Source organism: Rhinopithecus roxellana, chromosome 18 (assembly GCF_007565055.1).
Source record: "Rhinopithecus roxellana isolate Shanxi Qingling chromosome 18, ASM756505v1, whole genome shotgun sequence".
In the NCBI taxonomy this organism is placed as follows: Eukaryota; Metazoa; Chordata; class Mammalia; order Primates; family Cercopithecidae; genus Rhinopithecus; species Rhinopithecus roxellana.
The window spans coordinates 64892423-64920036 of record NC_044566.1 but is presented as its reverse complement, the minus strand read 5'-3'; the positions used below and the strand labels follow the sequence as shown (position 1 = coordinate 64920036).

At 43.4% G+C, this 27614-nt stretch overlaps 1 pseudogene; it reads right to left on the bottom strand.

Moving 5' to 3' along the window:
- Window positions 1–24779, bottom strand: part of LOC104654095 — a 37363-nt pseudogene extending 12584 nt beyond the window's left edge.
- Between the last annotated feature and the right edge of the window lie 2835 nt (window positions 24780–27614).

The window sequence follows — 27614 nt, the reverse complement described above, 5'->3', positions numbered from 1 at the left end:
CAGCCATTATGGAAAGCAGTTTGGTGATTTCTCAAAGAACTTGAGAATTACCCTGAAACCCAGCAATCCTACTACTGAGTATGTACCCCCAGGAACGTAAATATCACTCTACTGTGAGGACACACACACACACATGTTCATCGCAACACCAGCAATCCTGTTACTGAGTATATACCCCCAGGAATGTAAATATCACTCTACTGTGAGGACACACACACACACATGTTCATCGCAACACCAGCAATCCTGTTACTGAGTATATACCCCCAGGAATGTAAATATCACTCTACTGTGAGGACACACGCACACATATGTTCATCGCAACACCAGCAATCCTGTTACTGAGTATGTACCCCCAGGAGTGTAAACATCATTCTACCGTGAAGACACATGCACACATATGTTCATCGCAACACCAGCAATCCTGTTACTGAGTATATACCCCCAGGAATGTAAATATCACTCTACTGTGAGGACACACGCACACATATGTTCATCGCAACACCAGCAATCCTGTTACTGAGTATATACCCCCAGGAATGTAAATATCACTCTACTGTGAGGACACACGCACACACATGTTCATCGCAACACCAGCAATCCTGTTACTGAGTATATACCCCCAGGAATGTAAATATCACTCTACTGTGAGGACACACGCACACACATGTTCATCGCAACACCAGCAATCCTGTTACTGAGTATATACCCCCAGGAATGTAAATATCACTCTACTGTGAGGACACACGCACACACATGTTCATCGCAACACCAGCAATCCTGTTACTGAGTATATACCCCCAGGAATGTAAATATCACTCTACTGTGAGGACACACGCACACACATGTTCATCGCAACACCAGCAATCCTGTTACTGAGTATATACCCCCAGGAATGTAAATATCACTCTACTGTGAGGACACACACACACACATGTTCATCGCAACACCAGCAATCCTGTTACTGAGTATATACCCCCAGGAATGTAAATATCACTCTACTGTGAGGACACACGCACACACATGTTCATCGCAACACCAGCAATCCTGTTACTGAGTATATACCCCCAGGAATGTAAATATCACTCTACTGTGAGGACACACGCACACACATGTTCATCGCAACACCAGCAATCCTGTTACTGAGTATATACCCCCAGGAATGTAAATATCACTCTACTGTGAGGACACACACACACACATGTTCATCGCAACACCAGCAATCCTGTTACTGAGTATGTACCCCCAGGAATGTAAATATCACTCTACTGTGAGGACACACACACACATATGTTCATCGCAACACCAGCAATCCTGTTACTGAGTATGTACCCCCAGGAATGTAAATATCACTCTACTGTGAGGACACACACACACACATGTTCATCGCAACACCAGCAATCCTACTACTGAGTATATACCCCCAGGAATGTAAATATCACTCTACTGTGAGGACACACACACACACATGTTCATCGCAACACCAGCAATCCTGTTACTGAGTATATACCCCCAGGAATGTAAATATCACTCTACTGTGAGGACACACACACACACATGTTCATCGCAACACCAGCAATCCTGTTACTGAGTATGTACCCCCAGGAACGTAAATATCACTCTACTGTGAGGACACACGCACACACATGTTCATCGCAACACCAGCAATCCTGTTACTGAGGATGTACCCACAGGAGTGTAAACATCATTCTACTGTGAAGACACATGCACGCATATGTTCATCGCAGCACTATTCACAATAGCAAAGACACAGAATTGACCTAGGTGCCCATCAATGGTGAACTGAATAAAAAAAATGTGGCACACATATACCATGGAATATTATGCAGCCATAAAATAAACACAAGATCATGTCCTTTGCAGCAATACAGATGGAGCTGAAGGCCATCCAGCTCCAGCTTAAAAATTATTCTAAGCAAACTAACACAGGAACAGGAAACCAAATACCTCATGTTCTCACTTATAAGTGGGAGTTAAACATTGAGTACACATGGGCACAAATATGGAAACAACAGACATTGGGGCCTACTTGAGGGCTGGAGGCTGGGAGGAGGGTGAGTCTCAAAAAGCTACCTATCAGGTACTATGCTTATCACCTGAGTGACAAAATAATCTGTGCATCAAACCCCCATGACACAAAATTTACGTATATAACAAACCTGCACATGTACCCTTGAACCTAAAAGTTAAAAATTAATTAAATAAAATGTGCATACAAAAAAAATAAACTGGATTTAGGCATGTCTATTTGTATATAAAAATGGAACTATTGGCTCAGTCATAACCCAACTGAATTATATCTCAGTATATCAAAATGGTTAATATTGATGTAAAGATAATCAACAAGAAAAGAAAAACTATTTCAGGTCAGATTTAGGATTTTACATGAAATTATCACTGCTGGGAAACGAACAGATTACATGTCAGATGGATCCCAGGAGACATGTGAGGACTGACACAATGTGGAATAAACATTAAAAAAAGGCCGGGTGTGGTGGCTCATGCCTGTAATCCCAGCACTTTGGAAGGCTGAAGTAGGCGGATCGCCTGAGGTCAGGAGTTCAAGACCAGCGGGGCCAACACGGCAAAACCCCATTTCTACAAAAATACCGGATACCAGAGGCTGGGAAGTGTGTGTGAGTCAGCAGGGAAGAGTGGTTGGTTAATACAGTTAGACAGAAGGAGTAAGTTCTAATGTTCTATAGCAGAGTAGGGTGACTACGGTTAACAACAATGGATTGTGTATTTCAAAATAGCTCTAACAGAGGACTTGAAATGTTCCCAACATATAGAAATGACAAATACTCAAAGTGGCAGATACCTTTAATACCCTGATCGGTCATTACACATTCTATGCATGTAACAACATACCATCTGTACCCCATAAATATGTACAAATATTTGTTGTATGCCAATTAAAAATAAAATTTTAAAAATAAAAATACAGTGTATCCACTTTGGGAGGCCGAGATGGGCGGATCACGAGGTCAGAAGATCGAGACCATCCTGGCTAACATGGTGAAACCCCCTTCTCTGCTAAAAATACAAAAAAATTAGCTGGGCATGGTGGCGGGCACCTGTAGTCCCAGCTACTCGGGAGGCTGAGGCAGGAGAATGGCGTGAAACCAGGCGGCGGAGCTTGCAGTGAGCCGAGATTGCGCCACTGCACTCCAGCCTGGGCTACAGAGTGAGACTCCATCTCAAAAAAAAAAAAAAAAAATACAGTGTATCTACACAATGGAGTATTATTCATCATTAATACACTGCAAGCTGGATAAACCTTGAAAACATGCTACATGAGAGAAACAACGCATAAAAGATCACAAATTGGGCTGAGCATGGTGGCTCACGCCTGTAATCCCGGCATTTTGGGAGACTGAGGCAGGCACATCGGTTGAGCTCAGGAGTTCTAGACCAGCCTGGGCAACATGACGAAACCCATCTCAACAAAAAAAATTAGGCAGGTGTGGTGTGTGCGCCTGTGGTCCCAGTTACCGGCTACTCACGAGGCTGACACAGGATGAAGGCATCAGAGCGGTTTCATGGCTGGGATCAGCTCTTCCGGAAGCAGCCCTAGCAGGACTTGGTGTCCACATCCTGGACATGGTCCTGCAGAGAGCTTGGAACACTCACCCCGCAATCCGTGGGGAGGAGCAGAGGCTGACGCCTCGAGGACTTACTGTCCTTCTGACCTGTCCTGATGTTTCCAAGGCACTGACTGGGCTTTCAGGACCGGATAAGACTGTGCTAAGGCCACAGTGGGGAAACTGCAGTGTCGCAACTGCAGTAAATCACAAGCCAAATCCTCAACTTTGGCACTGTCCAAAGTACCTTTCTTGGCCAGGTGCAGCGGCTCACGCCTATAATCTCAGCACTTTGGGAGGCTGAAGAGGTGGATTACCTGAGGTCAGGAGTTCGAGAACAGCCTAGACTATGTGGTGAAACCCCTTCTCTACTTAAAAAAAAAAAAAATACAAAAAATTAGCTGGGCATGGTGATGGACACCTGTAATCCCAGCTACTGAGGAGGTTTAGGCAGGAGAATCGCTTGAACCCAAGAGGCGGAGATTGCAGTGAGCCAAGATTGCATCACTGCACTCCAGCTTGGGCAATAAGAGCACAACTCCATCTCAAAAAAAAGCCAATTTATATACTTATTTACTTCCAAAATCTGTTTTTTGGAACATCACTCTTAGGATTTGCATAACAAATAGTGTGTGTATAAATTTACTAATTTTTATTTTATTTGTAAGAACAACTCACCCTTAGCAGATAGGGCCATGAACACATCCTTATAACATAACAGGTATAGACAAGACTGTTTAAATCATAACGATTTTGCTCTTATAGTAAGTAGGTAGAGCAGGAATTCCCACAGAGGGAAATTACTCCTCCAGTTCTTGCTAGCTCAGACTTCCTCCCATGCCGAATCATTGCTGACTCCTCCTTAAGTCTGCATGGTTATCCGCCCATCTCAGTCCCCAACAGAAAGAACAGATCTTGAATCTCAGAGACGGTTGGTGGCCACAAGTCCCTGAACTGCTACTTGGCTTCCCCATGAAAAGCTCAGACTTGGCCGGGCGCGATGGCTCACGGCTGTAATCCCAGCACTTTGGGAGGCCAAGGTGGGCGGATCACCTCAGGTCAGGAGTTCAAGACCAGCCTGGCCAACATGGCAAACCCCCGTCTCTACTAAAAATAAAAAAATTAGCCGGGTGTGGTGGCACATGCCTATAGTCCCAGCTACTCGGGAGGCTGAGGCAGGAGAATCACTTGAACCCAGAGGCAGAGGTTGCAGTGAGCCGAGATCACGCCACTGTACTCCAGCCCCTGGGCGACACAGCAAGAATCTGTCTCAAAATAAATAAATAAATAATTAATTAATTAATTAACGAAAACTTGTTCTTGTAACCCAAGGCAACTGATAGGCTCATTTAGGCTCTGGCTTCCAGTGAAAATGAGTTCTAGATGACAAGTCTCAAAGAGAAGAGCCCCTCTCCTTGTCTGGGCCCCTGCCCTAAGCCTGCAGACTCAGGTTTGGTTCTCACTGATAAGAGAGACAGAGTTTCACTACGTTAGCCAGGCTGGTCTCAAACTCCTGACCTCAGGTGGTCTGTCCGCCTCAGCCTCCCAAAGTGCTGAGATTACAGGCGTGACCCACCATGCCCAGCCGGGTTCTTAGTTTTCAATATCGCAGAAAGCTAACTAGATCTTCATCTCAGTTAAATCTCTTGATTGTACACAGTAATAACAGTGAACACATGGTAAAATCCAGCCCATCTAACTCAGAAACTTCATTTCAGGACAACATTCAAACTCCTTTCCCATCTAGGCATTTTTCAGTAGCAGATACGTGGCACACCTGACTCCCTTCCTCCCCTTTCTTCTCCTGATCCCTCTTGGTGAAGGTTTAGGGATAAGAGATGTACTCAGAGCCAGAATTCAGCGGCCTAAATCACCAATCCTTGGATTACTACAAGCTCACCTAGAGTCTAAAAGAACAATTCTCCTTATGCCCATTGTGATCCTGGGAACGTTAAGTCTCTCCTCCTTTGCTGTTTCTCACTTAGCATCTCATTTGGAAACTTTGTTTCTCTGTGGTCACTATGACACCTGCTCCACTGAGCTTTCTGGCTTTAATTTTTGACCCCTCAACCAGCTCCAAAAAGCCCTGCTGAAGTAGCCCCAGAAACTCACATGGCGATTCCAGTCTTTAATGATTTCTCATCTACATATTAATCACCATCCAACATTCCTGCATTTGTGGTCATCGGGGCAGCGCATCTCGCTGAACCTAAATGAAGACATTCCTGTTCCTTTTACTCCAGATTATCCACACAATTATTCTTAAAAGCCATCCTGGGGATATACCAAGGAAAGTACTTCACTGTTGGAGTCTGCTGATCTAGGGTTTAAGTGTTGGCTGCACCACTTACCTAGCAAATTTCAGAAAGGTATTAAATTCCTATAAATATTGTACAAAAAACATTCACATTCATAAAAATACCCTGAAAAAAAAGACAAATGTATTTTTTTCTTTCCAGTAGCGGGGCAGTGATTACCTGGCATTGTAAAACAGAAGTTTCACAATTTGTTCTGGCTGTCAGCTGGGGTTTTCCATCAGCTCCTAGTGGTCCCCAAGATTTCTTGCCAGGTGGCTAATTCACAGGCCTTCTTACAACATGATAGCGCACTCTAGTCTGCTAACAAGGAGTCTCTATAACATAACATAATCACAAGAATCACTATTCCATTACTTTTGCCATATAACATGAACCAATCAGAGGAGTGACTACCCCCATCACCTCAGCCATATTCTATTGTTGGAAGCAAGTCTCAGGTGTCATCCACACTCAAAGAGAGGCTGTGACTTACTTGGGGTTACTAGAGGGTGGATTTCCAATCCTAATCACTTGTTTTCTTGCTATACTGCATAGACTAGGCCCCCGGTACAATGCTGAAATCGTGAGAGTGATTATCCTGCCCTTATTTATAATCTTTTCATTTAGTAATTCAGCATAAAGTAAGGCATTTGCTGTAGGCTTTTTGTAAATGCCACTTATCAGGTTAAAAAAGTTATCTTCTACTTCAAGTTTTCTAAAATTTATATATTTTTAAATTATAAACGGCTGCCAACGTTTACCAAACTTTTTTTTTCTGCATCTTTTGAGATAATGTGTGATCTTTTTCCTCCATTGTTAAATTGCCCTGACATTGTGGAATAAACTCAGCCTGATAATGATTTCTAGTCATTGCTGAATTTGCTGTACTATCTTGCTTTGGATTTTTCAAATTTGTCTTCATGATTGAGATGAATTGGGGAGTGCTTCCTCTTTGTCTATGTTTTGGAATAATTTATATAAGATTGGAATTATTTTTTTCCTGTTCAGTAGAATATTCGTGAAAACTTCTCTGAGTTTAGGGTTTGTTTTCCGGGAAGATTTTAAAATACCAATCAAATTTCTTTAATGATTATTCAGTTTTTCCTTTAAAATTATTTTGATAACATAGTTTTGAGTAATTTGCCCATGAAATTTTCAAATTTGCTGCCCTGAAATTGTTCATAATAGCTTCTTTAAAAATAAATGTCTTAATCTTTACAACATCAATAGTTAGTCACATTTTAAACATTTTTTTAGATACGGGTCTTGCTCTATCACTCAGGATGGAGTACAGTGGCATGATCATAGCTCACTGCAGCCTCCAGCTCCTGGGCTTAGGCAATCCTTCCATTTCCCTCCCCAGTCACTGGGATTACAGACGTGAGCAACTGCACCCAGCTTTTTAAAAAAATAAATCTGGATAGAAATTTATTAGTTTTTTAAAAATGAATTAGTGTTTGACTTTATGGATCTTACTATACTATTTCTATTAATTTCTGCCTTTACTTTAGACATTTCATTCAATTTCCCTTTAAGATTTACTCTGACTTATTAAATCTCCTAATCACCCCATCTCAGTTTTCTCTGTTTATATTGTGTAAATATTCCATTTATAATGTGAAGCTAGTAGGATATTCCTTTTTGGGGGGTCATGGGGGTTCATCTTGGCCTCAAAGTGTAAAAATCAAAACCAAATAAGCATGTATTTCATGTAGGCCAGGCATGGTGGCTCATGCCTGTAATCCCAACACTTTGGGGGGCTGAGCAGGAGAACAGCTTGAGCCCAGGAGTTCAAGACCAGTCTGGACAACATGGTGAGACCCTGTCTCTACAAATAAAAATATTAGCTAGGCATGGTAGTGTGAGCCTGTGGTCCCAGCTACATGGGAGGCTGCAGTGGGAGGATCACTTGAGCCCAGGAGGTCAAGGCGGCAGTGAGCTATGTGCCACTGTACTCTAGCCTGTGCAAGGCTCTGTCTCAAAACAAAACAAACAAAAACACCACTTGTTCCTTTTCTCATATCTTAGGATTATAAGCTTACTTCATTGATTTTCAGTCTTTCTTTCTTTTTTTTTTTTTAAATTAAGACAGAGTCTTGCTCTGTCACCCAGGTTGGAGTGCAGTGGTGCAATCTCAGCTTATTGCAACCTCCACCTTCTGGGTTCCAGCAATTATCCCGCCTCCCACGTAGCTGGGACTACATACAGGAGTGTGCCACCACACTCGGCTAATTTTTCTAATTTTTAGTAGAGACAAGGTTTCACCACGTTGGCCAGGCTGATCTCAAACTCCTGACCTCAGGTGATCTGCCCACCTCAGCAGCAAAATGGCAAAACCCTGTCTATATGAAAAATACAAAAAAATTAGCTGGATGGCGGCGGGCGCCTGTATCCCAGCTACTTGGGAGGCTGAGGCAGGAGAATCACTTAAGCCTGGGAGGCAGAGGCTGCAGTGAGCTGAGATCGCCCCACTGCACTCCCCTCCACAACAAGACTGAACACTGTCTAAAAAAAAAAAAGCAGCTGTAACAAAAAATAAAAATTGACAAGTGCGATCTAATAAAACTAATGAGCTTCTGCACAACAAAAGAAATTTCAATAAACAGACAACCTAGAGAATGAGAAAATAACTGCAAACTATTCATCCAACAAAGGTCTAATATCCAGAATCTATAACTCAAACAACTGAAGAAGCAAAAAACAATCAACCCTATTAAAAAATGGGCAAAGGACATGAACAGACACTTCTCAAAAGAAGATATACACATGGTCAGCAAACATATAAAAAATGCTCAATGTCATGAATTATTCGGGAAATGCAAATCAAAACCACAATGAGACACCACCTCACACCAGTCTGAATGACTATTATTAAAAAATCGAAAACGACAGATGCTGGTGAGGTTGCAGAGGAAGGGGAATGCTTACACACTGTTGGTGGAAATGTAAATTAGTTCCGCCACTGTGGAAAGTGGTCTGGAGATTTCTCAAAGAACTTAAAACAGAACTACCATTCGACCCAGCAATCCCATTACTGGGTATATGCCCACATGAATATAAATTAGTCTATCATAAAGATACATGCATATGTATGTTCACTGCAGCACTATTCACAATAGCAAAGACATGGAATCAACCTAGGTGCCCATGAATGGTGGACTGGATAAAGAAAAGGGGGGAACATATACACCATGGAATACTATGCAGCTACAAAAATAATGAGATCATGGCCTTTGCTGCAACATGGATGGAGCTGGAGGCCATTATCCTAAGTGAATTAATGCAGAAACAGAAAACCAAATACTGCATGTCCTCACTGATAAGTGGGAGCTAAACAATGGGTATATGCAGACACAAAGAAGGGAACAACAGGCACTGGAGCCTATCTGAGGGTGGAGGGTGGGAGGAGAATGAAGGTTGGGAAACTGCCTATCAGGTATTATGCTGATCACCTGGTGACAAAATTAGCTGTACGCCAAACCCCCATGACGCTCAATTTACCCAAGTAACAAACTTGCACGTGTACCCCTGAACCTAAAAGTTGGAAATTAAAAAAATAGGAAGAAAACAAAAATTAGAGACACAAATGAGAGTTTTAAAAAGCAGACATAAATACAAAAGTGAACATTTAGCTATTTGAAAAAAATGATTTCCAATTTCCTAACAACATACGATCTTTTCATATGGCATCCTTATATGTTCTTTGGTAAGGCATCTGAACAGATATTTTACCATTTTTATTTTTATTTATTTATGTTTTTGAGACTAAGTCTCAGCTCTGTCATCCAGGCTGGAGTGCAGCGGCGCAATCTCAGCTCAATGCAACCTCCGCCTTCTGCGTTCAAGCAATTCTCCTGCCTTAGCCTCCCATGTAGCTGGGATTACAGACGTGTGACACTATACGCAGCTAATTTTTGTTTTTAGTAGAGATGGGGCTTCACCATGTTGGCCAGGCTGGTCTCAAACTCCTGACCTCAGGTGATCCGCCCACCTCGGCCTTCCAATATGCTGGAATTACAGGCATAAGCCACCGCACCAGCCCATGTTATTTACTTTATTTTACTTTATTTTATTGAGACAGAGTCTTGCTCCTTCACCCAAGCTGGAGTGCAGTGACGAGATCTCAGCGCACTGCAACCTCCCTGTTCTAGGTTCAAGAGATTCTCCTGCCTCATCCTCCTGACTACCTGGAATTACAGGCATGCACCACCACGCCTGGCTAATTTTTGTATTTTTAGTGGAGACAGGGTTTCACTGTGTTGGCCAGGCTGGTCTTAAACTCCTAACCTCAAGTGATCTGCCTGCCTCGGCCTCCCAAAGGGCTGGGATTATAGGCATGAGCCACTGCACCCAGTCATATTTTGCCATTTTATAATTGAGTTTTTCATTTCTCATTGTAGAGTTTTAAGATTTTTTATTTTTATTTATTTTTATTTATTTATTTATTTTGAGACAGGTTCACTCGTGTTGCCCAGGCTGGAGGGCAGTGGTGCGATCTCGGCTCACTGCAACCTCCACCTCCCAGGTTCAAGCATTCTCCTGCCTCAACCTCCCGAGTAGCTGGGATTACAGTCATCCGCCACCATGCCTGGCTAATTTTTGTATTTTCAGTAAAGACGAGGTTTCACCGTGTTGGCCAGGCTAGTCTTGAACTCCTGACCTCAGGTGATCCACCTGCCTTAGCCTCCCAATGTGCTGGGATTACAGGCATGAGCCACCAAACCTGGGCAATAATTTTTAATATATATTTTGTATACCTATCCTTTATCACAGATAGGTGTTTTGCAAATATTTTCTCCTACTCTGTGGCTTGTCTTTTTATTTTATTTATTTTTTTGAGACGGAGGTTCACTCTTGTTGCCCAGGCTGGAGTACAATGGTGCAATCTCGGCTCACTGCAACCTCCACCTCCCGGGTTCAAGCATTCTCCTGCCTCAACCTCCCAAGTAGCTGGGATTACAGTCATCCACCACCATGCCTGGCTAATTTTTGTATTTTCAGTAAAGATGAGGTTTCACCGTGTTGGCCAGGCTAGTCTTGAACTCCTGACCTCAGGTGATCCACCCGCCTTAGCCTCCCAATGTGCTGGGATTACAGGCATGAGCCACCAAACCTGGGCAATAATTTTTAATATATATTTTGTATACCTATCCTTTATCACAGATAGGTGTTTTGCAAATATTTTCTCCTACTCTGTGGCTTGTCTTTTTATTTTATTTTATTTATTTTATTTTTTTGAGATGGAGTTTCACTCTTGTTGCCCAGGCTGGAGTGTAATGGCGCAATCTCGGCTCACCGCAACCTCTGCCTCCCAGGTTCAAGCAATTCTCCTGCCTCAGTCTCCCAAGTAGCGCCTTCCGAGTAGCTGGGATTACAGGCATGCACCACCATGCCCGGCTAATGCCCAGCTAATTTTGTATTTTTAGTAGAGACAGGGTTTCTCCATGTTGAGGCTGGTCTCGAACTCCTGACCTCAGGTGATCCGCCCACCTCGGCCTCCCAAAGTGCTGGGATTACAGGCCTGAGCCACCGCGCCCGGCGTCTTTTTATTTTGTAACAGTATCTTTCACAGTGCAGGCGTCTTATTTTAAATATAGTTCAACTTACCACTGTCTTCTTTCATGGATCATGCTGTTATGGTGTATTAAAGAAGCCAACACTCCCCCTCACAAATCCCCCCCCCCATAAAACCCAGCCTTAGAAACACTGTTACTGGGTAGGCATAAATGTGATTAAATTTAGTTAAAATCAAAGTAGAAGCTAAAATAAAAACGATGTCATTGACAATCCAACATATAAACCTAGTACCAAATCTAAGTGACAACAATTCCACCTAATAGCGCTTGTAAATCTCTGTGCAGGCAAAGCACAAGAGAAGGGACTAACAAGTTCTTAAAACAGAAACAGAAAGCTATTCTAAGTTGGAAAAATAATTTATACGCATTAAGTGGCAAAACAATAAACCTTAATTTTTATATAATGGAAAAACACCATAGTGCGCATTAAATTGTAAACACATGTCATTTTGTCATTTTCAGTATTATGTTCCAACACTGACCCAGTGAGCTACTAAAAACAAAACAAAACATCTTTCCCCAGAAACATCCAAGTAAATCTTCATATAAAGCTAAGTATTAGTGGGGAAAGAAATGTATTTCATTAATCTCAACATTTAACTATAAGAAATATTAAAGAAAGTTATTGAATTGTTGAGGATGCAGGTTACAATGCCAGTTTCTGAAAGTACAAGTTTCTAAGTGTGTACCCAGGCAGTGATCAAAGTGAGAGTTTTCACAGTCCTTTCCTGTTTTTACTTCAGATAACAATTGCCTTAAGGAGCTGCAAATGAGTTACCCACTACCTCCTTTTCCAACACTGAAATATCGATAATATGCACAGTGTCATGTGGATAACTGTCACATTTATCTCCTCAACCTGACCAAAAAAAAGATGTTTCTCTCCTGTCTTAGAAATTAAATTTTCTCAGAAACCAGGTCAAATTTAAGATAAATTCCATTGGAGTTTGATCACTTACAATTTTGATGCACTTAAGTGTTTCACTGCTGATGACAATATACCAGGAGTTGGTGCTTTCCTAGCACCCTATTTGGTGGTTCCCAGATAATACATTCTATCCTTGTTAATATTCTAAGATTTAAAATGTTACAGTACAAGGTAAAATTTTTAAAAATAAAATGTTACAGTATACAACAGAAAATAGTTACAGAAGCAAACCCCTTCACAATGTTGTTGCTGTAGAAACAGGGATGATGACGGATGATGCTTTACTTGTTAACCTCACGTACTCCCCACACCAACCTCATATAATGAGTCCTATTATTATTATTCCCATCATTTTAGAGATGAAGGAAGTGAGGCTTGGAGAGATCAATTCTGTAACTCACTCAGGATCTTGAACTTCTAACCACTATGCTTCACTGACTCTCCTGAATAAAGTCACATTATTATACCTCAATACTGTTATTTTTTTCTTTCTTCCTTTTTAATTAATTAATTTATTTTTTTTTTCTTGAGACAGAGTTTCACTCTGTCACCCTGGCTGGAGTCCAGTGGTGCAATCTTGGCCGCAACCTCTGCCTCCCGGGTTCAAGTGATTCTCCTGCCTCAGCCTCCCAAGTAACTAGGATTACAGGCATAAGCAAGCCACCGTGCCTGGCCTAATACTGGGTTTTCAAATCAAGTTTTTAACCATGAGGACTTGGAACATCCAAGTGCTTCAAATAATGAAATCCAAACATGTTGTAAGAGTAGACCAAATCTTTCCTTAATATCAGATATTATTTTGCAGAAGAGGAAACTGAGGCCCAGGAGCTTAAATAACATCCTTAAAGGCAAATGGCCAATAATGGACAGAGCTGGTACTCAGATTGGTACAACTTAAAAATGCATTGGTCTTTTTACCTTACCGTGATACCTTCCAGAACACAGAAACCATACTTTAAGCAATACATACATTATGTAATACACGAAACACAGTATGCCATATTATTGCAGGTACAATATGAATATACAGGCCAGGTATGGTGGTTCACACCTACAATCCCAGCACTTTGGGAGGCCAAGGCAGGCGGATTACCTGAGGTCAGGAGTTTGAGACCAGCCTGGCCAACGCTGTGAAACCCCTTCTCTACTAAAAATACAAAAATTAGCTGGGTGTGGTGATGCACGCCTGTAATCCCAGCTACTCGGCTGGGGGATGAGAATTGCTTGAACCCAGGAGGCAGAGGTTGCAGTGAGCCGAGATCATGCCACTGCACTCCAGTCTGTGAGACAGAGAGAGAATTCATCTCAAAAAACAAAAACAAAAATATGAATATATGAAATATTAAGAATTTGCTAAAAGAATCTGTCTCTAAAGTTCTCCTATAAAAAGCAACACTTTATATTAATTATATTATTGACATGTAAGATTAAATATTTCTGATATTTAAGCTTCTGTTCCACCTATCAATCTAGCAAATTAAAGATGATCAAAAATTAAGCTATTACAATGATACCACAACATTATGAAGGGTAAAATAAGGACTACATTTTCCTAAGACTTATTCAGGCTCTTCTAACTTCTAGCTAATCTTACCCTAAAAGTACATCAATCTTTCCTAATTCAAAATACTTCTATAAATTCAATTAAAATGTTTAACTGATGACAACATGGGTTTCATAAAAAATAAATAGCATAGTAATACTGTTTTCCTTTTGATTTAGGAAGAGGTAACATCTCCAAAAACTAACCAGTAGATGATATTCTGTTGCCAGTTCAAAGCATCTATATTATGTGGGCAAAGATTTCAAAAGCCTACCAATGTTTTTGCTTTGAGTAGCTCATACAAGTTCCCTGCACCTCATTAATGCAATGGTTTTATGACTAAAGGACACCAGCGTGAGACTTTAAGAATTGTAATGTTCTCTAAAATTGAAGTATAATCTCATACCCCTTATTTAATATATAGAAGATTCACCAAGTAATATCCTGTTGAGCGATTAGAAAATTGCAATCATTTGCAGTTCTCAGTCCTTTTATGTCATAGAAATTCATGATGCATTTTTGCCATATAGTTTTACTTCTTCATTTTCCTTATCGAGCATCTGAAACTAATTGAAATTCTAACATCTTTTTTAAAAAACCTTGTCAGATTTATTTTAGGACACCATGAAGATATCTACAAAGTGTTTTGAAATTCATGAAATTCATGTAAGTATCCACACTCTGAAAGTGAATATCTGGCAGAAATAATTTTAATCAATAAATTTTATAACCCCCTGAAATTAACACTTACCTGCTTCATTGTTAATTGGGAACTCCCACTGTTTCCCCTCTTGGTCCCCTTGGTCCACTGGATCAGCTCTTCAAACCCATTCTGAAGGGGTTGTTCACTTACTGTGGCTAACTGCTTAGCAAATTCCATATCCCAAAGCGAAGGTGACGTGTCTGTATAATAAACACATTTTAAGTAAGAACAAGTCAATGTAAATATCTTTCTTTAAAAAGTTATAACCAATCCTGAATTGATCATGTATTTTTCAGACCTTGACACTCATAATTAAATAGTATATAATAAAAAGTTACTGAGCGATAACTGCAAAAATTATATTAAAAATTATAACCACAATAATGGCAAGCTTAACTTCTGTTTTACAACAATGCCAGGTAATCACTGCCCCCTCTACTAGAAAGAAAAAAATAAATTTATATTTTGTTTCAGGGTATTTTTATGAATGTGAATGTTTTTTGTACAATATACAACTCTGTTTTTTAAAGTCTAGCTTGTTTATCTTTATTTTTAGTCTATCAAAATTAGTCACTAATGTACTACTGTTAACAACCAACGAAGTTAAATTTACAGAATGATGATAAAACTGCTAATGAATACTGACTACTTCCTCTGTGCTTAAATGCTTTTTATGCATTAGTGCATGTAATCCTCACAACCAACCCTATGAGTAAGGTATTATCTTATTGGCTAATTACCACCATCGTATTACATGTTTCAATAACTTATTTACTTTTGAAACTTCAGATCATCTTTTGAGAATGAATCATATTCCCACCAGTTATGGCTACTGGGAATGTAAAATGGGACAACCACCTTGGACCAACAGTTTGATGGCTTCTTATAAAGTTAAAAATATATCTATTATTCAACATAGCCATTTCATTCCTGGATATTCACCCAAGAGATAATACATGTCCACACAAAGATTTGTACACAAAAGTTAATGGCAGCTTTCTTTGTAATAGCCAAATGTGGGTTGTAATTTGGGAAACAACCCAAATGTCTACTAACAGGTGAATAGGTACAAAAATGTGACACATTTGGCCGGGCGCGGTGGCTCAAGCCTGTAATCCCAGCACTTTGGGAGGCCGAGGCGGGCGGATCACGAGGTCAGGAGATCGAGACCATCCTGGCTAACACGGTGAAACCCCGTCTCTACTAAAAAAATACAAAAAACTAGCCGGGCGAGGTGGCGGGCGCCTGTAGTCCCAGCTACTCGGGAGGCTGAGGCAGGAGAATGGCGTAAACCCGGGAAGCGGAGATTGCAGTGAGCTGAGATCTGGCCACTGCACTCCAGCCTGGGTGACAGAGCGAGACTCCTTCTCAAAAAAAAAAAAAAAAAAAAGTGACACATTCATACAATTGTATACTACTCAGTAATACAAATGTGTTACTAGTACATGTAACAGCATGGATGAATCTCAAATCATTATGCTGAGTCAAAGAAGCCTGACGCAAAGGAGTACATACTGTGTGATTTCAGTTACGTACAACTCTAAAAGATGCAAACTAATGTATTGTAACAGCAGATCAATGGTTGCCTGCGTACTGTGTGTGTGTGTGTGTGTCTGTGTGTGTATTGCAAAAGGACACAAGGAAACTTTGGAGGATCATGAAAATGTTCAAAATTATAACTGGCAGTTTCATGGGTGTATATATTTGTCAAAACTAGTCAAGTTATATATTTTAAATATGTGCAGTTTATTGCACACAAATTATACCTTAATAAAGTTGCAAAAAGAAAATGAGTAACGATATCTATCCCTTGGCTACCTTTTTCCCTATATTTTTATCCTTTAGTTATTTTTACCAACATTTTTGATCTTTCTTATTTTTTTTCTGTGTGATCTCGCTTTTTAAAATAAATGAGGATCAGCTGGGTGCAGTGGCTCACGCCTGTAATCCCAGCACTTTGGGAGGCCATGGCGGGCGGATCACTAGGTCAGGAGATCGAGACCATCCTGGCTAACACGGTGAAACCCCGTCTCTACTAAAAATACAAAAAAAAGTAGCTGGGCGTGGTGGCGGGGGCCTGCAGTCCCAGCTACATGGGAGGCTGAGGCAGGAGAATGGCATGAACCCAGGAGGTTGAGCTTGTAGTAAGCCGAGATTGTGCCACCGCACTCCAGCCTGGGCCACAGAGTGAGACTCTGTCCCAAATAAATAAATATATAAAATAAAGTAAAATAAATGAGGATCGTATGGTTTGGCAATCTACTTTTTTCACTGAATGCTTGCATCAGTATCCCATTTTATATATATATGTATCACAATCCCCTACTGTTGAATATTTTGATCATTTATATATTTTCTCTTTTAAATACTGTAATGACAAATACCCTTATAGTTACACTTTTGTGCATATCTGTAATATTTCCTTAAAACAAATTCCTAGGAACACAATTTCTGGGTTAGAGGCATAGATTGCCTATGATCCATCCTCCAGCTTACCTCTTTATTCAGTCTTGCCAAGCCTACTAAAGCATATCAACACATAGCTCATTTACTCTTCTGTGAGCCTTATTTTATCTATTTTGCTTTTTCTGAATCTGTTTCTGAGTCTTTATGTGCAGAAATGTGTCTAACCACACACTGACTGCTAGATATTAAGTATTTTGGCCTAGATCATCTGATACTGGGAAACAATCAGTTGTCAGCCTTAACCAGCCACATTTACAGAGCAATCACACCAGTAAAATAACTTCATTGTCTCGGTTTTCTTTTTACTTGGTGGTCACTGACTGACCTATGTCTTTTCCATCATCATTAGGGTCATCACTCTACTTTTACACTTGCTCATAGTTGCAAGCATTTATTAAATATGTACTATATTCCAGGCACTATGCCCGATGCTTTCTCAGATTACCTCATTTCATCCTTGAGATGTATGTGCTAGCCCTCATTTTATAGGTGGGCAACGGTTAGGGTGGCAGAATCTGAATTTGAATCCAGTTCTACACAACACCAACACTCTTTCTGTTAAGCTATACTGCCTGTCGACTCTAGGATAACCAAGAGGGCCTATGACTATATCCTCTACAGCAGTGGTAGGAACTTAGTGTGGAACAAGACGTGGGAATCATGGAACAGAATCACTCATTCAATCGGTCAATAAAAAAAATGACTGAAGGCATGCTGTATTTCCAGCATTACTTGAGGTGGTGGGAAAACAGCAGCGAACAACCCCTAAATTTATGTTTCCATATTTTGCTATTCTTGTACTTAATTGGGAGCATTCTGGCCGGGTGCGGTGGCTCAAGCCTGTAATCCCAGCACTTTGGGAGGCCGAGACGGGCGGATCACAAGGTCATGAGATTGAGACCATCCTGGCGAACACGGTGAAACCCCGTCTCTACTAAAAAATACAAAAAAACTAGCCGGGAGAGGTGGCGGCGCCTGTAGTCCCAGCTACTCGGAGGCTGAGGCAGGAGAATGGCGTGAACCCGGGAGGCGGAGCTTGCAGTGAGCCGAGATCCGGCCACTGCACTCCAGCCCGGGCGACAGAGCAAGACTCCATCTCAAAAAAAAAAAAAAAAAAAAATTGGGGGCATTCTTTAGACTCATGCAAGTGTAGCATATTCAAACAGTCCCTTCATGAGAGGAAATTATTGTATAAATTTGGGTGCTATTTTCCTCACTAGAATACAGTCATTTGATACTGTTTGATAGAATACCTAAAACTTCAATGCTTCCTTGCCAACTAACTTCAGTTTTAGAATTAAGATTTTTACATTTTAAAAAGTAACCTGGCTCCTTCAAGAATCTTCAAGTGTCTCTTCTGGCTGGACAACAGCAGCTGTCCTGACAACAACAAATTTCCTTTTTTTTTTTTTGAGATGGAGTTTTGCTTGTCGCCCAGACTGGAGTGTATGGGCTCACTGCAACCTCCGCCTCCTGGGTTCAAATGATTCTCCCGCCTCAGCCTCCCGAGTAGCTGGGATTACAGGTACCTGCCACCATGCCCAGCCAATTTTTGTATTTTTAGTAGAGATGGGGTTTCACCAGGTTGGCCAGACTGGTCTTGAACTCCTGACCTCAGGTGATCCACCACATTGGCCTCCCAAAGTGCTGGGATTACAGGCGTAAGCCATGACGCCCAGCCAACAAATTCCTTTCCAATGCACGCTTAACCATTTGAGCTGGGGAGAGGCGAGTCATTGTCCCTATGCATTCTGCACTTCCTTTTTATCATACACAAGAGAATGCAGTTTTCACAATACGAGAAGGGGGTTGTTCTCCTAGCTTCACTTTCAGTTCAAATGAACAAACACCGAATTAACTTCTTTCCTCTATAGATGTATATTTTATAGTACGATTTGTTCAAAAAAAGAATTTAAGATAACTAGTTCCTACGATCTGTAAGCCACATGAGTAGGTGCTACATGAATGAGATTTAGCTCCAATAGTATATTAAATAGGGGGAAAATCAAAAGTTTCTATAAGTAACTGGTAGAAAGATTAAATGAGCCCTTGGAGGCCAGCCTAGGAACTTACCTTTTATATACAACACTCTTTTCCCCGCCTGCAGCTTCGAGATGGAATCCCACTCTGTTGCTTAGGATGGAGTGTTATGGCACAATGGTGGCTCACTGCAGCCTCAAATTCTGGGCTCTAGTGATCCTGCCACCTCAACCTCCCAAGTCGCTAGGATTACAGGCATGTACTACCATGCCTGGATAATTTTTTTCTATTTTTTAGAGAAAGGGGCTCACTATGTTGTCCAGGCTGGTCTTGAACTCCTAGTTGCAAGCCATCCTGTTGTCTCAGCCTCCCAAGTCCATATACAACATTATTTCTACCAAGATCCTAAAAACTAACTTCTATTCTTTAGAAATGCTCATCACTTACATGCTGGAAACCACTCGTATTGAGTTTCTTCATTGATTTTACTAGTAAACCAAATTTAATGTCAAGCAAGAAGACACTCTTATTTCTTTTAGACTTAAAATGGCGAATTTCTTACCCAAAGAAAACACTACAAGTCTGTTAAATATATTCCTTGAATGTTCTTCCCATCTCCTGAACAATCAGTAAGTCACTTCAGTAAGTTTTTTTATAAATGCTATCTCCTCTTCCAGGCAGTAAGCTGTGTAAGGGCAGGAACCAGTATATCTTCAGTAAGTTTTTTTATAAATGCTATCTCCTCTTCCAGGCAGTAAGCTGTGTGAGGGCAGGAACCAGTATATCTTCAGTAAGTTTTTTTATAAATGCTATCTCCTCTTCCAGGCAGTAAGCTGTGTGAGGGCAGGAACCAGTATATCTTCAGTAAGTTTTTTTATAAATGCTATCGCCTCTTCCAGGCAGTAAGCTGTGTAAGGGCAGGAACCAGTATATCTTTATGTAATAGCAATGGTAGTTGATTATTAATGCTCTAACCCAAATTAGTAGCTAATCTGAACCTCTGGATTCGGTCATTGGTAGTACTTACCTCCCACTGTCTCACAGAATGCAACATTTCATGGGGGAAACCTGACCAAAACTAGCAATATCGACAACTGTAGTGTGCTGTGTCCCCCACCAGGTTACTTCAGAGTGCATGTGTGTTGCCTGGATCCTGAAGGCTGGGCAGGGAGCCAAGGCCATGGTGCCTAGCTGAGGAGCAGGGATCCCTGAGAACCCAAACATCCCGGGGCATGCCTGAGAACATATCAAAGAAAACACTGTCATCGTGCACACAGAGCAGGCAAACAGTCAGAACACTAGCTTAAAGGCAGCTTAGAGATGGGAGGCAGGGTGACTCTAGAGCTTCTCAGGAACGTCCAGTATGTAAGTCCTAGTAAACTCAGCTATTCGTCAAGCTGAACTTGCCCAAATTATTCTTTGGTCTCTCAATGCCTTCCTAGTTTGGGGGGATGTTACAGTCCCAAGATTTCCTTATAACGACCACCACATTCATAAGCAGGATCCAGGCCAATGACAGAATGGAATATTAAAATTTTCAACTATTATACCATCAGAACACTAAGGAAGGACATCTCAGAAAGATGGAACGTTTCTCCACCTGAGAAAGTGTTATTCTTTTTATTTTTCAAGTTTAATTTTTAATTTGCTAGAACCCAGTAAATGATGATTTCAAAAGCAGAGTTTGCATCAAATTAACATTTAACTCAGGGCAAAAATACATTTTAAAAACCTAAATCTTGAGGCCGGGCGCGGTGGCTCACGCCTGTAATCCCAGCACTTTGGGAGGCCGAGACGGGCGGATCACGAGGTCAGGAGATCGAGACCATCCTGGCTATCACTGTGAAACCCCGTCTCTACTAAAAATACAAAAACTAGCCGGGCGACGTGGCGGCGCCTGTAGTCCCAGCTACTTGGGAGGCTGAGGCAGGAGAATGGTGTAAACCCAGGAGGCGGAGCTTGCAGTGAGCTGAGATCCGGCCACTGCACTCCAGCCCGGGCGACAGAGCGAGACTCCGCCTCAAAAAAAAAAAATAAAATAAAAATAATAGAAAACCTAAATCTTAAGGCAGAAGTAAAACATTATAAAAACAGTATGTCTAATACAGACCACAAAATGTCAGATTTTTAAGAGATTCACATAGCATTTTATAGCACTAAAATATTAATAGTCAGAAATATTATCAATTGGTCGAAGATTTGTTTATAAAATGTCTAGACTGCTAATTGAAGAAGTGTTGCTATATAAGTAATAGCTACAATACAACCAACCAAGTGATTGTTTTTATGACAAAAGAACTAAGGCAGGTAACTGCGTGGTTTCCATTTGTAAAGCTTTTGCAGTATTAAATATAAAGTATTACTAGGGGTATTTTTTGATTCATCTCCCTACCCTAATGCCCCCAGAATGTGCATCACTTCTCTTTAACTCTATTTTTAAAATTCTGTGAACCACCATACCTATTCATTGTAGGCCTGACCCTACGAATTGTTTGCTTTGATATGGTGGAAAAATCATTTTGGTAAACTACTCTATCTTCTCCTAGTCATTGAGCAATTTCAAACAGAAGTCTTAAGAATTTTTGCATCCTGACAAGTGAACAACCTGTTTCTTTACCACTATGAAGTTTGAATTTTGACTAGAATCTGTTAGAGTTGTCGATATTGCTAGTTTTGGTCAGGTTTCTCCCATGAAATGTTGCATTCTGTGCGACAGTGGAAAAACAAGTTTCATATTTATGTGCAGTTAACAGGAGCCCTTCTGAGAAACAGGGTTAACAATCTTACATTTCCCCTTGTGATCAAAACCTTTTGTTTGCAGGGAGCAGGATAAGATTTAAAAGTGCTTCAAATCAGAAAACAAGCATTAGCTAGCTTACACATTCCACTGAGTAGTGTCAAAAAACATAAATGCATTTAAAATAATTTGTAAGTCCAGCAGATATAAGCTTGATGGGTTCCTAACTAACATATTAAGTAATTACAAAGATTCATTTTTTTTTTACAAACTTTTAAGCTATTTTATAAAATGGCTATAGACCTCACTGTACTTCTATTTATCTGTGCATTAATAAAAACCTATTAAAATTCCTTATTTACTACTTCTGAAAAAGTCTAATCAAATAAGATCACTAAAATTACCAGAAAAGCTTTGAAATACTGATTGCAGATTCATTTCAAAGTAGATTTAACCCCTTTCAGGATCTGGTGTTTAAATCATGAATGTTTTCACCAACTTCAACTCTGAAAAATATAAAAATTTTAGCCAGTGCTGGCTATAGTTAAACAGTACTGGTATTACTTGAAAAAATAAAAATAAAAAATACGTTGCCAATCATGCATTCCACAATTTCTTTTTTTTTTTTTTTTTGAGTTCGATAGTATATTTACATTTTTCTCATTAAATGTTCAAAACCAAAAGCGGTTTCTCCTTGCAGCAAATACACATTAAAATACAGTCTCTGTGCAGCCAAGGGCTGTGGGCCCTGGCTTGCCCCATGGCCCTGCGCCTCCCTGGTCAAACCCAAAAATAAATATAGTGTTACTGCTCTGCAGGGCATAGAGGCAGTGCTCTCCTACCCCCTGAGGAGGCTGGGTGGGAGCTGATGGGGAAGCCTTGGCCACCCCAGGGGTCCAGGGGCTGGAGCCTGCTTGGAGTTATTGCTTCAAGGGGGGCACTAATGCCCAATGCAAATGATGAGAGGAGCGAAGGGAGCATGGGCCTTTGCTCTCCAAGTCCCACTCTGCTCTGAAGAGGGGGTAGGATTAAGCAGCAGCAAAAGCATCACCCACTGGGAGACTGTGGTCTCCATCCCCTTCCCTCCCTGAGACAGGCTTCTGCCTCCTACACATCCCCTGCAGCCCCCTATGGCTTCTGCAAGGCCCCCCACACTCTGGGGGCACATTATGGTTTGCAAGGGGCAGCACTGTGCCCAGAGCCTGGACACATGTTCCCAGCTTCTGACAGCCCCTAGGAGGGGGGAGGGGAGGGCATGGGGCCTGCTCCCAGGGGCTGATGGCATTGCCCTGGCCCTGCCAGCAGGTTGTGGCACTGCCCAGACCCCAGCTCCGCCCCGTCCTTGGGGCTGACCCCATGCTAGGCAGGTCATGCCAGAACCCCCACCAATCCCACCTCTTGCCTCAGTCCATCATGGCCTCGAGCATCTCCAAGAACAGCTTGTGCATGGGCACCTTGACCTCCAGCTTCACCTCATAGAAATGGGCCAGCACTTTGCCCGCTGTCTGGTGGAGGAGCGGTAGCATGAGCAGCAGCCTGCCTGCCCACCGCGGCTCAGCACCCTCTCCGGTGCCAGGCTGGCCAGCTTCGTACTCCAGCAGGGCCTCGTGCAGCGCTTCTGGCAGCTGCTCCACAGCCTCGGCATCTTCGACGTGCGCAGAGTTTGAACTGGCAAGGGCCAGTGCCTTCAGTAGAACGTACTCCTCTCCCTCCAGCCACAGGGCCTGCAGCCTCTGCACCAGTTGCAGCAGGGCAGATCCCCGTTCCCCAAGTCCAGCTGCCCGTGCCCCCTCTTCATCCAGGACTAAGTCCTCAGCAAAGGCCAGCTCATCCTGCGGTGGCAGTGAGAGCTGGGCCACACCTGGCATCAGCAACTCCATACACACGCTTTGCAGTCCTGACATGTGGTCAGACAGCGACAGCAATGAGAAGCCTGGGATGCTCTTGGCCCAGCTGATGGTGACCACAATCTCTCAGTCAAAGAGGTCACAGAGGGTAGCCACAGGCTGGGAGGTGCCCATCAGGGCCAGCAGGGTCGGGCATGGCATAGAGCTTCTCAGGCTCAACCACCAGCAGATGAGACACCAGTGTATTCACTGGGGCTGTCTCCCGGGGGCCTCCAGCAACTGCCAGGGGCCCAGCAGGGAAGGGGTCCGGAAAGGGCAGCAATCCACCTCCGGCCGCCGCTTGTACTTCTGCCACTCACCCCGGACGCGGTCCAGGCGCACTCCCGCAGGCACTTGGTGAAGCGGCAGGCCTGGCAGACCTTGCGTCTCCGCTTGGTGATCTCACACTCGTTGGACGCCGGACAGCTGTACTGGATGCTCCCCTGGATGGTCCTCTTGAAGAAGGCTTTGCAGTTCTCACAGGATGCCCCACCGTAGTGGTAGCCGGAGGCCATGTCCCCACAGACGAGGCAGAGGCGCTTGGGCAGGGAGATGAGCACCAGCTTCCTACCGCCCTGCTCGCCATGCCCAGCCCCCTCCCCATCCTCCTCTTCCCTGTGGCCTGGGAAGCAGCGGGTGGGAGCTGGAACAGGGGCCAGGGCCACAGGAGGCTCCGGTCTCCGTCTCCGAGGAACCCTTCGGACTGTCAGGCCTGGCCGGCTCTGCCATGATGTACAGAGGCTCACTGCCCACCACCTGGCTGGACATGGCGCTGGTCACCTGACACGCGGCTGCCCTCCTGCCCCCGCATGCCGATCCCAGGCACAAGGCGGGCGCCGCTCCACCTCCTCGCGCCCGGCCTGGGGGTCCACTCTTACACTCCCGCTGTCGCAGAGGCTGCCACCGCCGCACCCAGCCCCGCAACCTGCGCACACCTTCGGGGAGCCGCCTCAAGTTGCCACGCCTCCCCCCAACCCCGACGCCCGCGGGAGAATTCTACCAGGTTATCAGGAAGTCAGTGGGGAGAGCCAAGGAAGAGGAAGTTCCCCTGCCCTTGCGACGACCTTTGACCCAGAGAGGAGGGTGGCCCCAGGCCCCTTCGAGCGCCCCCACGTGGTCTTCAGAGCCCCTTCCCCGACGCAGAGCCCTCCCGGTCTTCCATCCCCGCCCGCCCCAGGGACTTCCAATGGAAACCTGCCCCGGGGCGGGCTGGATCGGAGGCCCAAACCTGACCCGGGCCAGGACCCGCAGCCACAGCCAGATCCTGCCCCAGGCCAGCCCACCAGGACTCGGACGCCGGAGCTCGCCGGAACCCTGACCAGTCCGGCCCTCGACTGGGTCCCGACCGCCAGTGGCCCAGACTGGCCCCAGAGCCGGACCCCGCCTGCAGCCCGCCTGCCTCCCTGCCGCCGCATTCCACAATTTCAAGAACTAAGCGGCCGGCGCGGTGGCTCAGGCCTGTCATTCCAGCACTTTGGGAGGCCAAGGCAGGAGGATCACCTGTGGTCAGGAGTTCAAGACCAGCCTGGCCAACATGGTGAAACCCTATCTCTATTAAACATACTATTAGCTCTCTATTAAAAATACAAGCATTAGGCCGGGAGCGGGGGCTCACGCCTGTAATCCCAGCACTTTGGGAGGTCAGCGGGTAGATCACGGGGTCAGGAGTTCAAGAGGAGCATGGCCAAGATGCTGAAACACCGTCTCTACTAAGAGTACAAAAAAAACTAGCCGGGCGTGGTGGCAGGTGCCTGTAGTCCCAGCCACTCAGGAGGCTGAGGCAGAAAACTGATTGAACCCGGGAGGCGGAGCTTGCAGTGTGCGCAGATGGCGCCACTGTACTCCAGCCTGGGGAACAGAGCGAGAATCATCAAAAAAAAAAAAAAAAAAAATAGCTGGGCGTGGTGGCAGGTGCCTGTAATGCCAGCTACTTGGGAGGCTGGGGCAGGAGAATCGCCTGAACCCAGGAGGTGGAGGTTGCAGTGAGCCGAGATTGTGCCATTGCACTCCAGCCTGGGCAACAAGACTAAAACCCATCTCCAAAAAAAAAAAAAGAATTAGTGTTAAAAAGTTTTCTGGGTCGGGCGCGGTGGCTCAAGCCTGTAATCCCAGCACTTTGGGAGGCCGAGACGGGCGGATCACGAGGTCAGGAGATCGAGACCATCCTGGCTAACACGGTGAAACCCCGTCTCTACTAAAAAATACAAAAAAATTAGCCCGGCGAGGTGGCGGCGCCTGTAATCCCAGCTACTCGGGAGGCTGAGGCAGGAGAATGGCATAAACCCGGGAGGCGGAGCTTGCAGTGAGCTGAGATCCGGCCACTGCACTCCAGCCTGGGCGACAGAGCGAGACTCCATCTCAAAAAAAAAAAAAAAAAACTCCATATTGTGAAAAACTATAAAACTATCCTAAATTAGAAGCTGTTAAAGTCAACATTTGTCTTTAAGGGCAGAAAACACTGCAATGTTTAATTATAAATCATAATTATAAAAAATTGCATAGGTAAATCACAACATTCTCTTTCATAAAGCAATCATTCTGTAATTTAAAAATAATTATTAACTTTCTTTACATGACTATTTTTTTTTTTTTTTTTTTTTTTTTTTTTTTTTTTTTTGAGACGGAGTCTTGCTCTGTCGCCCGGGCTGGAGTGCAGTGGCCGGATCTCAGCTCACTGCAAGCTCCGCCTCCCGGGTTTATGCCATTCTCCTGCCTCAGCCTCCGGAGTAGCTGGGACTACAGGCGCCCGCCACCTCGCCCGGCTATTTTTTTGTATTTTTAGTAGAGACGGGGTTTCACCGTGTTAGCCAGGATGGTCTCGATCTCCTGACCTCGTGATCCGCCCGTCTCGGCCTCCCAAAGTGCTGGGATTACAGGCTTGAGCCACCGCGCCCGGCTACATGACTATTTTTAATTAGCTATTGAAGTTAATATCAGAGAGTTAATAGGTGACATTTTCTTGCACATTTGATAATCAACTGCTTTATGCATCAATTCATATATTTACTTGAATAAATTACTGGTAGGTTAAAATCCAGTTTATAAACTGGAGGGTTAGCCAGGCAAGGTGGCTCACACCTGTAATCCCAGCACTTTGTGAGACCGAGGTGGGTGGATCACCTGAGGTCAGGAGTTTGAGACCAGCCTGGCCAACATGGCAAAACGCCATCTCCAATAAAAATACAAAAAAATTAGCCGGGTGTGACGGCAGATGCCTGTAATTCCAGCTGCTCGGGAGGCTGAGGCAAGAGAATCCCTTGAACCCAGGAGGCAGAGGTTGCAGTGAGCTGAGATTGTGCCACTTCACTCGAGGCTGGGCAATAAGAGAGAGATACCATCTCAAAAAATAAAAATAAAAAATAAAGTGGGGGGTTCGTTTTAAAAATAATTTTGAGGCCGGGTGTGGTGGCTCACGCCTGTAATTCCAGCACTTTGAGAGGCCAAAGCGAGTGGATCATGAGATCAGGAGTTCAAGACCAACCTGGCCAGCATGGTGAAACCCTGTCTCTACTAAAAACACATAAAAAATTAACTGGGCAGGGTGGGGCATGCCTGTAATCCTAGCTACTTGGGAGGCTGAGGCAGGAGAATCGCTTGACCCCAGGAGGTGGAATTTGCAGTGAGCCGAGATCATGCCACCGCACTCCAACCTGGGCGACAGAGCAAGACTCCATCTAAAACAAACAAACAATTTGAATTCTTGTTTTTTTTAATAAACAAAATTACTTCTCTCTACTAAATAGAAATAACTGGAAAAAATGCAAATACCATATGAATGTTAAATAACGTGATCTCAAATCATATAATCGTTCTTCTAGCTGGTTCCCAAGTTATTTATAAACAAAGGCTTTTATGCTCCAGAACTCTCTTCACTGCCTTGCCTTCTTCTCCCT